This window comes from Parasteatoda tepidariorum, chromosome 1 (assembly GCF_982258835.1).
Source record: "Parasteatoda tepidariorum strain Cologne lab strain chromosome 1, Ptep-v5.0, whole genome shotgun sequence".
Taxonomy (NCBI): domain Eukaryota; kingdom Metazoa; phylum Arthropoda; class Arachnida; order Araneae; family Theridiidae; genus Parasteatoda; species Parasteatoda tepidariorum.
Genome location: NC_141755.1, coordinates 90,944,682 through 90,957,055, shown reverse-complemented (window position 1 = coordinate 90,957,055; position 12,374 = coordinate 90,944,682). Strand labels below are relative to the sequence as shown.

General features: G+C 29.7%; 1 protein-coding gene across 7 annotated transcripts in view; it reads right to left on the bottom strand.

Moving 5' to 3' along the window:
- The window catches only part of LOC107448148 (G protein-coupled receptor dmsr-1), a 430,440-nt gene that overhangs the window by 210,862 nt on the left and 207,204 nt on the right, over positions 1-12,374 (bottom strand). The window lies entirely within an intron of this gene.

Here is a 12,374-nt window from a genome sequence, read left to right as displayed (position 1 = left end):
AATAATTGTCTTCTTTTTTTCAAAATCTCTGATTTTTCAGAATTTAGTGAAAATAGATTTTGGGTTCAACTAATTATTTCATATTTGTTTCCTTGAAAAAGAGAAGACAATTATTATTATTAATCACCATGTATTGTCAGTAATAGTGATTTACTACCCAGTAAGTATGGCCTATTACCCAGTATTTTTCTTACACTGATATATATATATATATATATATATATATATATATATATATATATATATATATATATATATATATATATATATATATATATATATATATTTAAGCTTGGAGATATTGACCGGTATTACCTACTCTACACATACAATGTAAGTTTAAGGGTACGATGCATGCTTTATAAGCGTTTGGTCTTCTGTAATTATTGTGTTTTCTACTGTGCCTAAAGGACCGAGTTCCTACGTCACCACTGCTCAAAGGGTAGTGAATTTGGGGACAGAAACCTTTTTTGATTAAATTTTATTTACCATTGAAAATAAAGTTTAATCTTCTAAATAAAAAAAATTTTGAAAAAAGAAACTATTTTGTAAAATAGTGAGATCTCTTCATTGTAATTTGAAAAAAATTCACGTAGGAAACAATATGTATGAATAAAAAGACGGTTATTATGTATCGTTAGACATATCTTTAAAAAGTGGGTAGATACTTATTGGTTATGGGGGCCATATACTATTGGCGACTGTTTTTACATATGTTCGCCAACACGAACATTGAGTCCCTATCACCGATAAGTGCTAAATTTCAATAGCAAATAATACCAATACTTAACAGTGCTTTTATATTAGTCTATATTTTCAATACCCAAATAAAATTCTTCACCACACACAATAATATCGTATTCGATATTCAATTTTAATCGTTATCTGTATTCACGTTAGTACTTTTTTGATATGATATAATAATGATATTATGATATTCGAAAATTATAATTATCAATTATGATCGTTATCTTTTCATACTGGATTTGTATTATTATTAATAATGATCGTGATATCATCATATTCGAAAATTATATTTATCAGTTATGATTATGATATTTTCATATTCGTTTTGTATTATTATCAATAATGATGAGGATACTATCGTATTTTATACACCCCTATGCAGTGTCGGTAGAATCGTTGCTCCTCCATGTTGGTAAGCTTGGATTTATGGTACTTAATAAGTATGAAAAAAAACAAGTACCAAAATAAATACCAAATTTAAGTACAAAAAAACACTCAGGTGACCAAAAGTTATTATTAATGGATACCTCACAATTTCATAAAAAATAATAAACAAGAAGGGCTGAAAAGAAATGCATTTACTAACTTTATCATATGGTATCGTTCTAATATTATGATACAAGTCTAGCTTTAAAAATACTTAGAAGAAAAATAATCTTTAAAAATTCATCAGCTGTCTTATAAACAAGAAATTTCCGCAGAGTGTTGAAACGTGTTCAGACTATACTGAGAGATATATTTTATTTGTAAACATTAGCATTCACACAGTGTTTAACAATTAAAAAAAAAAAAAGAAATCTCTGCACTTAATTTTAAAGCACAACAAAAGCTGGCAGTAAAACAAAAGTTTTCGAGTTCTATTCTTCAAAATAATCCCAACTAATCTACAAGCTAACATACCCCTCTGAGTAAAAGGTATTATACAAAACAAGATATTTTCGGATTTTCTGGAATTTTCTGATTAAAATAATCTTGAACAAAGAATGTGATCGCGAATACAAGATTAAATATTTTGTACCAAATTCTACATACACAGTTAAAAAAGAAAAAAAGAGGAAAACTATTTTTTCTTTGTTCAAATATTTTTAAGAGGCATTTCTGTCACGAATTACCAATTAATTATTTTAACGCCGTGATACTTTCAGGGAATTTTGTAAGCATCAAATTTATTTATTTCAAAAACTATTCTGAATACATCGGTGTTTTATTACATAGTTGAATTTGTTAAATTATTTTTTAATGGAAGATAAATATTATCCTTTGTCTTGATGCGTACTATTCTACTCATAAAAAATGCATCATTAGTAAAATATTTACACACCTATCTACGTCTTATAAAAATGTAGTTATTTCTTAATTTCCGATGTTAAAATTAATTATTATGTTATGTTAAATTATGTTAATTAAATTATGTTAAAATTATTAAAATTAATTTCAATGTCTACGAAGACGAACGGGCATTACCTTTTTTTTCTACCATGAGAAAACGTAAATTTTTTAATAGTAAATATATTCTCAAAAATCTGTATAGATGTCTAAGTCAGAGGCTGTACTAGATCAGTGTTAAACTATCATTCAATAAATTTCAGTTAACCCGATTCTTATAAGACGATTTTTATTTTTATCTCAATCGAAGCGTATTCCTATTAGTTGTATCTGCAATTGATTGATGATGGATGGATATTTAGTGAACAGGTAAATGAAGTGACGTCAGTTAAAGCTATTGTTATTTATAAAAAAAATAAATTATGACGTTGATAATTTTAATTTTAAATATTTCGGTATTTATTTTTAATATTTTAACTATTTTATTACTTGTTAATTTTGCTTATAATTGTCTTCATTATTAATAAGAAAGCAAGCAAAATTGAGGCCCTGCAACGTCTTTTCAAGAGTTAGCGATACTGATATAAAAATACACAAGTGGGCGACCTTTCTGCTAAAATACAAACTAAGGTAGACAACGTTAAAGAGCACAAAAATATTATTAAAAGCAGACAGCAAATATTATTGATATATTATTGATAATATTTATAAAAACGTAACTAAACAATCGCCTACCGATAAACCTTCCAAAGAATTTTCTAACAATTTGGTAATTTTACCCTATTTTCCTAAAATAAGTCGGCAAGTTGCTAATATCCTAATGAAGTTTGATTTCAATATTATTTTCAGTCCCATTAATAAGATAAAATTTTCTAATCTCAAACAGCCCATTGACAGTCAAAATAACTGGGGTATATACCAAATTAATTGCCAATGTGGCCTTTCATATATTTTATTTTATAACCGTCGTTGAACAGCCGACCCAATTTCATGGGTTTACGACTACTTACGTTCAACTCCGTAGCCTTGTAATTTTGAACTAATCCAGAAGACAAGGAAACTCCTGGATCAGTACCCCCAGAGGTATTGATTTGTTGTGGGAACATGGAGGACTTTGAGACTCGACAGATTTAACGTGCATCAGTCACCATTTACTACACGGAGAGTCTTCGGCCGGCGAGGATCGAACCCACGACCTCTTGGATATGGGCCCAGCGCCCTACCGACCAGGCTATCCCGGCCCCGCCTTTCATATATTGGCCAAACTAAGCGTGCCTTAAAGTGCCGTGTCAAGGAACATGAAGCTTATGTCAAAAAACAAGAATTTAAACGCTCATCTATTGCCCAACATTGTTGGGACTCTAATCATAATTTTAATTTTTCCTCTTCTAAAGTCATTCAAAATTGTTCCTCAATATATGATATAGATTTTTACGAGTCTTATCATATTTTCAAAAATTCCAAACTGTTGGTCAATGACCTATCAAGTGTTCCTTATATTTCTCCTGTTTGGAAATCTCTGATAAAACCTAACTACCCCCCCCCCCTTTTTGTTCCTTGCTTCCTATTCGTCGTCTTCCATTCACCCTTTCCTTCTATTGGCCGTTGGTCTAAACCCTCTTGTGACGTCATCTTTCTATATATATTTACTCTGTTCTCTTATTGTTTTCTGTTGCACTGATGAAGGTTGCCCTTTGAGCATCCGAAACAGCTGTCTGCTTTTAATAATATTTTTGTGCTCTTTAACGTTGTCTACCTTAGTTTGATATTGATATACGTTCGCTGTAGGAGCTTGGCATCCATTTGGCGTGCACTAAGATTCAAACATGTTCTCTTCATGGGAATAATGGTTTTATCTTAACTTGCAACAGAGTATAAAATTTTCTCTTCATTTTCAAAATATTGTTCATATCCACTTAAGGATATCGTGGAATGAAATTCTATTTTTCCTATCCCCATGTGGTACTTATCGGTTATAGGGATCACGTGTTGGAGTTCGATCCGAGTTGTCGCCAATACGTATATTGGCAATATTATGTGATACCATGTAAACCTTAATATTTTATTCCTTCAAATATTTTTTTTAATTTCTAGTAAGAGCGCTTGAACAATACATTCTATTTGACTGTGTGGCAGCACACACAACATAAGTAGAGAGATATCATGGAACATCAGAGTGCAACATAAAAACATGCTCTGCATGGAATCGTGCTCTGTAGCTATAGTGTACTTGGCGTTACTCAGGAAGCATCACGAAGAGGCCCAATACAAAAAAATTGACATATGAATTGTAACAGGATGGGTATTAAAACTTTTACTTTAAAGTATCAAAAATATTATGGTCTGTTACCACGAGTAAAAACCGAAAGTAAACAAAAAACAAAAGTATTAACCGAAATTTAAAAAAAAACTATTGTAGTCTGTTACTAGAAATAACAACCGAAATTCGTTACAAACTTTGCAATCATGATATTAATTAGAATGGATAAGCATTATTTGTGAAAAATTATTGCGCCATGGAAACTTGCAGCGATCATAACAACCATAATTCAACTAATTCGATAAAATTTTATTCAATCTATTATTACTAACTACTTTTGCCACATGAATTTTGACACATCTGTAGCCTGTGCAAATCAGAATCCGGCTTTGTCCCCACGTGTTGGCGAACTTGGCTTCATGGTTCCTATAACTAATAAGTACCCTAAACCCTTATGTTAACTTATAATAAATTATATGGACAAAAAATTCACCATTTATTAAGTCATTAACGTAGCGGAATAGATTTTAGTTTTATTCATTTAAATGTATTTTTTGATACTTATGCTAATTTTTCGGATTTTTTTTTAGGTCAAATATCTTTCAAACCTTAATTAACAGGATATATTACAGCAACTTAGAAAATATTTCAGAAATAAAGGCCTAAAATTTAGTTCAATGAAATTAAGCTCAATGGAAGACATAATGAATGAAATGGAACAAAAAATATTCTAAAATAATAGTGATCTTATAAGGAAGGAATTACGATCCACAAAATTCCCCATATGTTAACATGGGAGAAGGGGGGAAAGTATAGAGTCTGACTCCAGCAGGTTATCCTTAATTCTCTTCTCCACTATCAAAAGAGTACTTGAACAAGCTTTCAAGAACTATCTGGAAAAGAGTTTGACTAAGCAATAAGCTTCTTGGTCATGTCAAAGTAGAATTTTGAGGGGCAGCCGTTCTCTCCTGATGTTCTACAAAAGCCAAGCATAAGCCTCCCAACAAAGCCTCGCCCTCAGCTGCCGTTGATTGACTTGTAACGAGATTAATAGTGTTTTGATTGGGGATAACATCTTCTTAACTCAAACAAGAATCCTGTTGTCTTTTTCCAGAAATTAAGTTTAGTGTGAGCTAGCTTTCAAATGAAGTCATTAATATTCACGCATGCCACAATCTAACCATAGCTTTAAATGAACCAATATAGATTGACTTTTCTGGAATTAAGATGTAAGTTTCGCGAAGCTAATTTGTAAAATTAATTCTTAAAATTTAGATTTAAACTTTATAATACAGAAGCTTTTCACAGAACCGACTCAATATTTTTCTATTTATTTTCATTTTTATTAATTGATATTAATTTGTTTAGTTTAATTTATTTATTTTTATTATTTCCATGAGCTTTGCCGTCGAAATTCCGGCAATTTTTCTACTTAGTTTGAACTCTCAAATCTATGCAGGAACTTTGTGTCACATTCAAGCAGCAATTCATTCATAAGCAGCAATTGTGCAAGCAAAATTTGTTGCCATTTTATTTCTAATTGAAATTTCTAACAAACAGACATTGAACTAGAATGAGGAAAACAAATGAAAATTTAAAAAGCCACGTTTCTCAAGTAGACTAAAATTAAGAAGAAGGTACTAATACTTTTTTTTGTAAAATTTCTAACGAAGCTAGCACCACTTTCAGCACCAAGAGCTTGTCTCACGTCTGTCGAAAGTTCAAGTATGTCTATTTTATGGTAAATCTATATTACAATTCATTCTTCATTTCTTATATACTATATCCGAATTCATGCCAGGGGTAAAAAATTCATAAACAACAAATAAATCTATGTTAATTAAAAATACGCAATCATGCACAAAATTGAAAAATAGCATTAAACCGAATCGAATAAAAAACAATAATATTATTTTCATTATTTGTAGCTTTTTCCTTTTTTTATTATATGATTAAGGAAAGAAGAATAACACTTTAAAATAAAGATTAATTCTACTCTACAATTAAGCTCTAACAATAATGCTATAGATATCGGCCCAAACTCTAGATATTCCATAATCTGCTAATAATTTGACGTCACGCTGATTTTGCTTTCACTTATTTGATGTGAACAATAACAGCTTAGCACCAATTTGGAGGCCGAAACAGCTTATTGAAACTGTGAGTGATCGCCTTTTCAGAAGATTGCTTTTGTATAGTACTTTTCGTTTGCGACCTCAACTTTTTTTTTCTAATGTTCACTCGATTGACACTCGTCATTCAGATATTAGTGTTGTTGTTGTTGTTTCTAATGCTACTTGCTACACGGGCAAGCCTGCTTGGTGAAAGCGAGCAAATTTAAGGCAGAGTGTGCGTTTCTTGTTTTTCAGAGGCGCCATCTACGGCCAAGAATTCAACTTCTGCCACACCATCGTTTTTCCAAAATTTACAATTAGTTTGATCGGGCCGGGATAGCGTGGTCGGTAGGGCGCTGGGCCCATATCCAAGAGGTCGTGGGTTCGATCCTCGCCGGCCGAAGACTCCCCGTGTAGTAAATGGTGACTAATGCACGTTAAATCTGTCGAGTCTCAAAGTCCTCCATGTTCCCATAACAAATCAATACCTCTGGGGGTGCCGATCCAGGAGTTTCCTTGTCTTCTGGATTGGTTCAAAATTACAAGGCTACGGCGTTGAACATTAGTAGTCGTAAACCCAAAAATTGGATCGACTGTTCAACGGTGGTCATAAAAATAAAATTAGTTTGATCAGATGTGTCATTTTGATAAGATTTTTAAAGATATTCTTCTCAAACTGTGAAATTTTCCATAGAAACGTTGCTTTATCGCTACATTTTTTAGAAACATCTTACTGCATTATTGTTGAGTTATCTTGATGTAAAAGGAAATAAGAAGTCACAAAAAAGTCATTTCATTTGAATCTTCCAAATTGGGATCGAGTATTGTTTAGAAATTAGTTTGAGTGAAATATTTAAAGGTATAGTTATGAAATGTTTTGAGTGATTATAAGATATGTTTCATGATAAAAAATTGTTTCAAATGAAAGTCGTTGATACGTCAGTTGTTAGATCTTGAAAAGGTTTAAGAAAGAAAAGATTGTACAAAAGAAAGTTATTGGAATGTTTAATTTGGAGTTTGCATTCAGAATGAATTAAAGTTTGCACCGTTAAACTGAAAACAGTAAGGAGAAAATTTATTGAATTTTTAAAAGATTGCACTGGTTTGTTAAGTATAAGCTCAGTTAAAATGCGTCTTTATTATTAGATACTTAAAGACTTTTGTCAAACTAATGAAATTTTGTTTCAAAACGTTAAAATTATTTTAATAATCTGATGCTACATTTTTTTACTGTTTGATCGAAATTGTATTTAATTTAATGAAATTCTATTCCAATTGCTAAGCAAACAAACAATTAAGTAATTATAAATTTAGAAAGTGAACAGGATTCTAACCCAATACGCAACGGGACCTAAAATTTCGTTCCCGGTGTTCAATATTTAAGTAAAATTTTACCTCATTTTTTTAAATCTCTTAATCTCAGTGTTTTTGAGCTTATGGTTCCAAAAAATTGATCTTCACTCTAAGAATTTTGAATATTTGTAATATCTTGTAAAAAATTTAAAATGGTGTCGATGATTTTCTTAAAAATTTATCATGCCTTCTTTTAATATTTTGTCTACTGTAGAATAAAAGTGATTCCTTTAAATTTCAATTATTTATACCATATAAGTAGATTCAACTCTCAAAGGTAACGCCAAATGTCTTCCTCGGTTTACATTAAAGTGAACATATCAAGTCTACATACCTAAAATTCAGAATAGTGTGTGAAACACGTCAGACAGTTGTTACATGTTGCATTTATACATTTTAATTGCATCATGAAATGCATGGAAATAGCCTTGAAATAAATTTGCAACATTTCAAGAACTTTTTTTCTATGGATTTTTATATTCTTTCTTACGTTTCGCAATAGAAACTGAACAGCATAGAAAATAAAAGTATTTAAATAAAAGTATCACGAATATTTTAAAAAGTTTCATACATTTTATAAAATTAAAGCAAAACCCACTCCTCACCTTTTTGAAACATTAATCGCTTCATATTTTTTTAGTTAATAGTTTATTTCTAAATAAGCATAAATAGTAAAAAAAAATTTAAAAATTCTAAATTTTCTGCAAATTATAAATTAGAATACCATAATTTCATAATTGGGTTTTATTTTATTTAACTCTTATATTTTGTACGAAAAAAATAATAAATGGCATAAATATGCTTTTCAACTCACTACTTCTTTGAAATCAATAATTTTTACTCCGTGCAAAATATTATTTACTCATTTCAATACATTTATACACTTTATTCTGATACAGCACATTTAAATTAAAATTCTTGAAATAGATGAGGATTATTCAACTCCTGGAGACGCAAACAACCTCTTCCAAATTGAACCGAGAAATATTAAATCGGAACTTAATGAATGATCCAATCTCCGCTTCCTTTGTCAGACTTAGCAGACAATATAGATTGGAAGGTCCAAAGAGAGATTTTCTAGAATTATTCTTCTGTTCCCATGAGCCTCAGTTGGAGTGAAACTGAAATTAGACTGGACTGCACTTATTAAGTCCACTGAGACATTCTGTTTCTTCTTGCTTAATTTAAATCTAAGTCCCCCAAGCAATCACTAAAGAAAGCTTACTCTTAAAGCTTATACAACATGTACTGTATGGATTTCTCAATAATCTTATACTAAATATATAGTTTATTAATTTTATATAATTCCATACTATGGTACATTTCACTCTTCTGCAAATCGTCTTCGATATATATACGATGCTTTTAAATATAGAAAAATGTTTTTATTTATTAGTTTGTTTTTCGTTAAGTTGGAGAGTTATTTCGTCATAAAATTGCGTTATTTGCAACTATCTGACGAAAATGTTTCCTCATGTCGAAACTTTATCGTGGTATATTGTGGGAGATTGTTAAATCAAATGACGAAACTCGGATGAAGACTAGACGATCGAAAATGAAATGAGGAAATAAACTGTCATTTTGACGAAATATTTACTGGGAGCATATACCAACAAACGTTTTCGTCAAAAACGAAGTAAGTGATCCATTTTTCACAGTGCTCAAATAAATACATCGCAATAATTAATTTTCTTGGCAAACCATATTTAAAAGAATATCTATTAAAAGATCTATTTTACTAGATATGACATAAATCTTGCGATTTACTCAATATTTAATTATATGACTTAATAACCAAAAACCCAAAATAACGAAAATATTAAAATCGAAATGATCCCAAATCGAAGTCGGATATCGAATTTCGAAATGGAAATTATCGAATTAAATAAATAATTGAGAAGCAAATGTATAAGCATCTATGGATATTTTTAAGTTATTTCATATTTTCCAAGTTGTATGTATAAATGTTTTTGTATTTTTAAATGTGTGTATGTAAATGATGAGGAGCTGATTATTTACTCACTTTTAATGATATGATAATTAAAATCACCAGAAAAATGAACATTATAGAAATCGACATCAACCAATCAAATTACCAAATCAAAATGGGAAATTACTTCTGGAGATAGATTTACGTTATTTTATATGCTCCAATCTATATTTAGAATGAAGAATTGCTGAGTAAATAAAATTATTGAAATCAAAATAAACCAAATTGAAATCAGGTATTGAATATTGAAATGGACTAATAAATAATAATAACTTATAATAACTTAGAGATAATTAATTTCGTGTAGGTTGATGACATAGAGCTTGCGATTTATTCAATAATTGCACGTTTAATAATTAAAATTACCAAAATAATGAAAATTATCATAATCGAATATCCCAAAGGAAATTACCAAAATTGCCTAAATAGGCAAAATTATTTAAAAAAGACAAACTAAAGACATCTATATAAGTATAATTTCGTTATTTCATATTTTTTAAACTATATTCAAAGTGACTCTGCGTGTATGTATACTGCGCAAGAAAATAAACGGACCACTCTGAACAACTTTTGATCCTAATGATAGTATTTTCACTTTCAATGATTCAATGTTAACAGTGAGAGTGACCTCAAATATAGTAATTAATTTGCCGAAATAGACAAAATTATCTAAAAAAGACAAACTGAAGACATCTATATAAGTATAATTTCGTTATTTCATATTTTTTAAACTATATTCAAAGTGACTCTGCGTGTATGTATACTGCGCAAGAAAATAAACGGACCACTCTGAACAACTTTTGATCCTAATGATAGTATTTTCACTTTCAATGATTCAATGTTAACAGTGAGATTGACCTCAAATATACTAATTAATTTGCCGAAATAGACAAAATTATCTAAAAAAGACAAACTAAAGACATCTATATAAGTATAATTTTGTTATTTCATATTTTTTAAACTATATTCAAAGTGACTCTGCGTGTATGTATACTGCGCAAGAAAATAAACGGACCACTCTGAACAACTTTTGATCCTAATGATAGTATTTTCACTTTCAATGATTCAATGTTAACAGTGAGATTGACCTCAAATATACTAATTAATTTGCCGAAATAGACAAAATTATCTAAAAAAGACAAACTGAAGACATCTATATAAGTATAATTTCGTTATTTCATATTTTTTAAACTATATTCAAAGTGACTCTGCGTGTATGTATACTGCGCAAGAAAATAAACGGACCACTCTGAACAACTTTTGATCCTAATGATAGTATTTTCACTTTCAATGATTCAATGTTAACAGTGAGAGTGACCTCAAATATACTAATTAATTTGCCGAAATAGACAAAATTATCTAAAAAAGACAAACTAAAGACATCTATATAAGTATAATTTCGTTATTTCATATTTTTTAAACTATATTCAAAGTGACTCTGCGTGTATGTATACTGCGCAAGAAAATAAACGGACCACTCTGAACAACTTTTGATCCTAATGATAGTATTTTCACTTTCAATGATTCAATGTTAACAGTGAGAGTGACCTCGAATATACTAATTAATTTGCCGAAATAGACAAAATTATCTAAAAAAGACAAATTAAACACATCTATAAGTATAATTTCGATATTTCATATTTTTTAAACTATATTCAAAGTGACTCTGCGTGTATGTATACTGCGCAAGAAAATAAACGGACCACTCTGAACAACTTTTGATCCTAATGATAGTATTTTCACTTTCAATGATTCAATGTTAACAGTGAGAGTGACCTCAAATATACTAATTAATTTGCCGAAATGGACAAAATTATCTAAAAAAGACAAACTAAAGACATCTATATAAGTATAATTTCGTTATTTCATATTTTTTAAACTATATTCAAAGTGACTCTGCGTGTATGTATACTGCGCAAGAAAATAAACGGACCACTCTGAACAACTTTTGATCCTAATGATAGTATTTTCACTTTCAATGATTCAATGTTAACAGTGAGAGTGACCTCAAATATACTAATTAATTTGCCGAAATAGACAAAGTTATCTAAAAAAGACAAACTAAAGACATCTATATAAGTATAATTTCGTTATTTCATATTTTTTAAACTATATTCAAAGTGACTCTGCGTGTATGTATACTGCGCAAGAAAATAAACGGACCACTCTGAACAACTTTTGATCCTAATGATAGTATTTTCACTTTCAATGATTCAATGTTAACAGTGAGAGTGACCTCAAATATACTAATTAATTTGCCGAAATAGACAAAATTATCTAAAAAAGACAAATTAAACACATCTATAAGTATAATTTCGATATTTCATATTTTTTAAACTATATTTAAAGTGAATGTATGTTAAAGTGAAAGTGTAAGTATACTGTGCAAGAAAATAAACGGACCTCCCTGAACAAGTTTTGATCCTAATGATAGTATTTTCACTTTCAACGATTCAATGTTAACAGTTCGAGAGAGTGGCTTCAAATAAACTAATTAATTTGTGTAGCCGATAATTTAAGTTACTAAATTAGACACAAAAAACGTACTTTCCATGAATAAACATATTTTTTTTTTATGATGGAT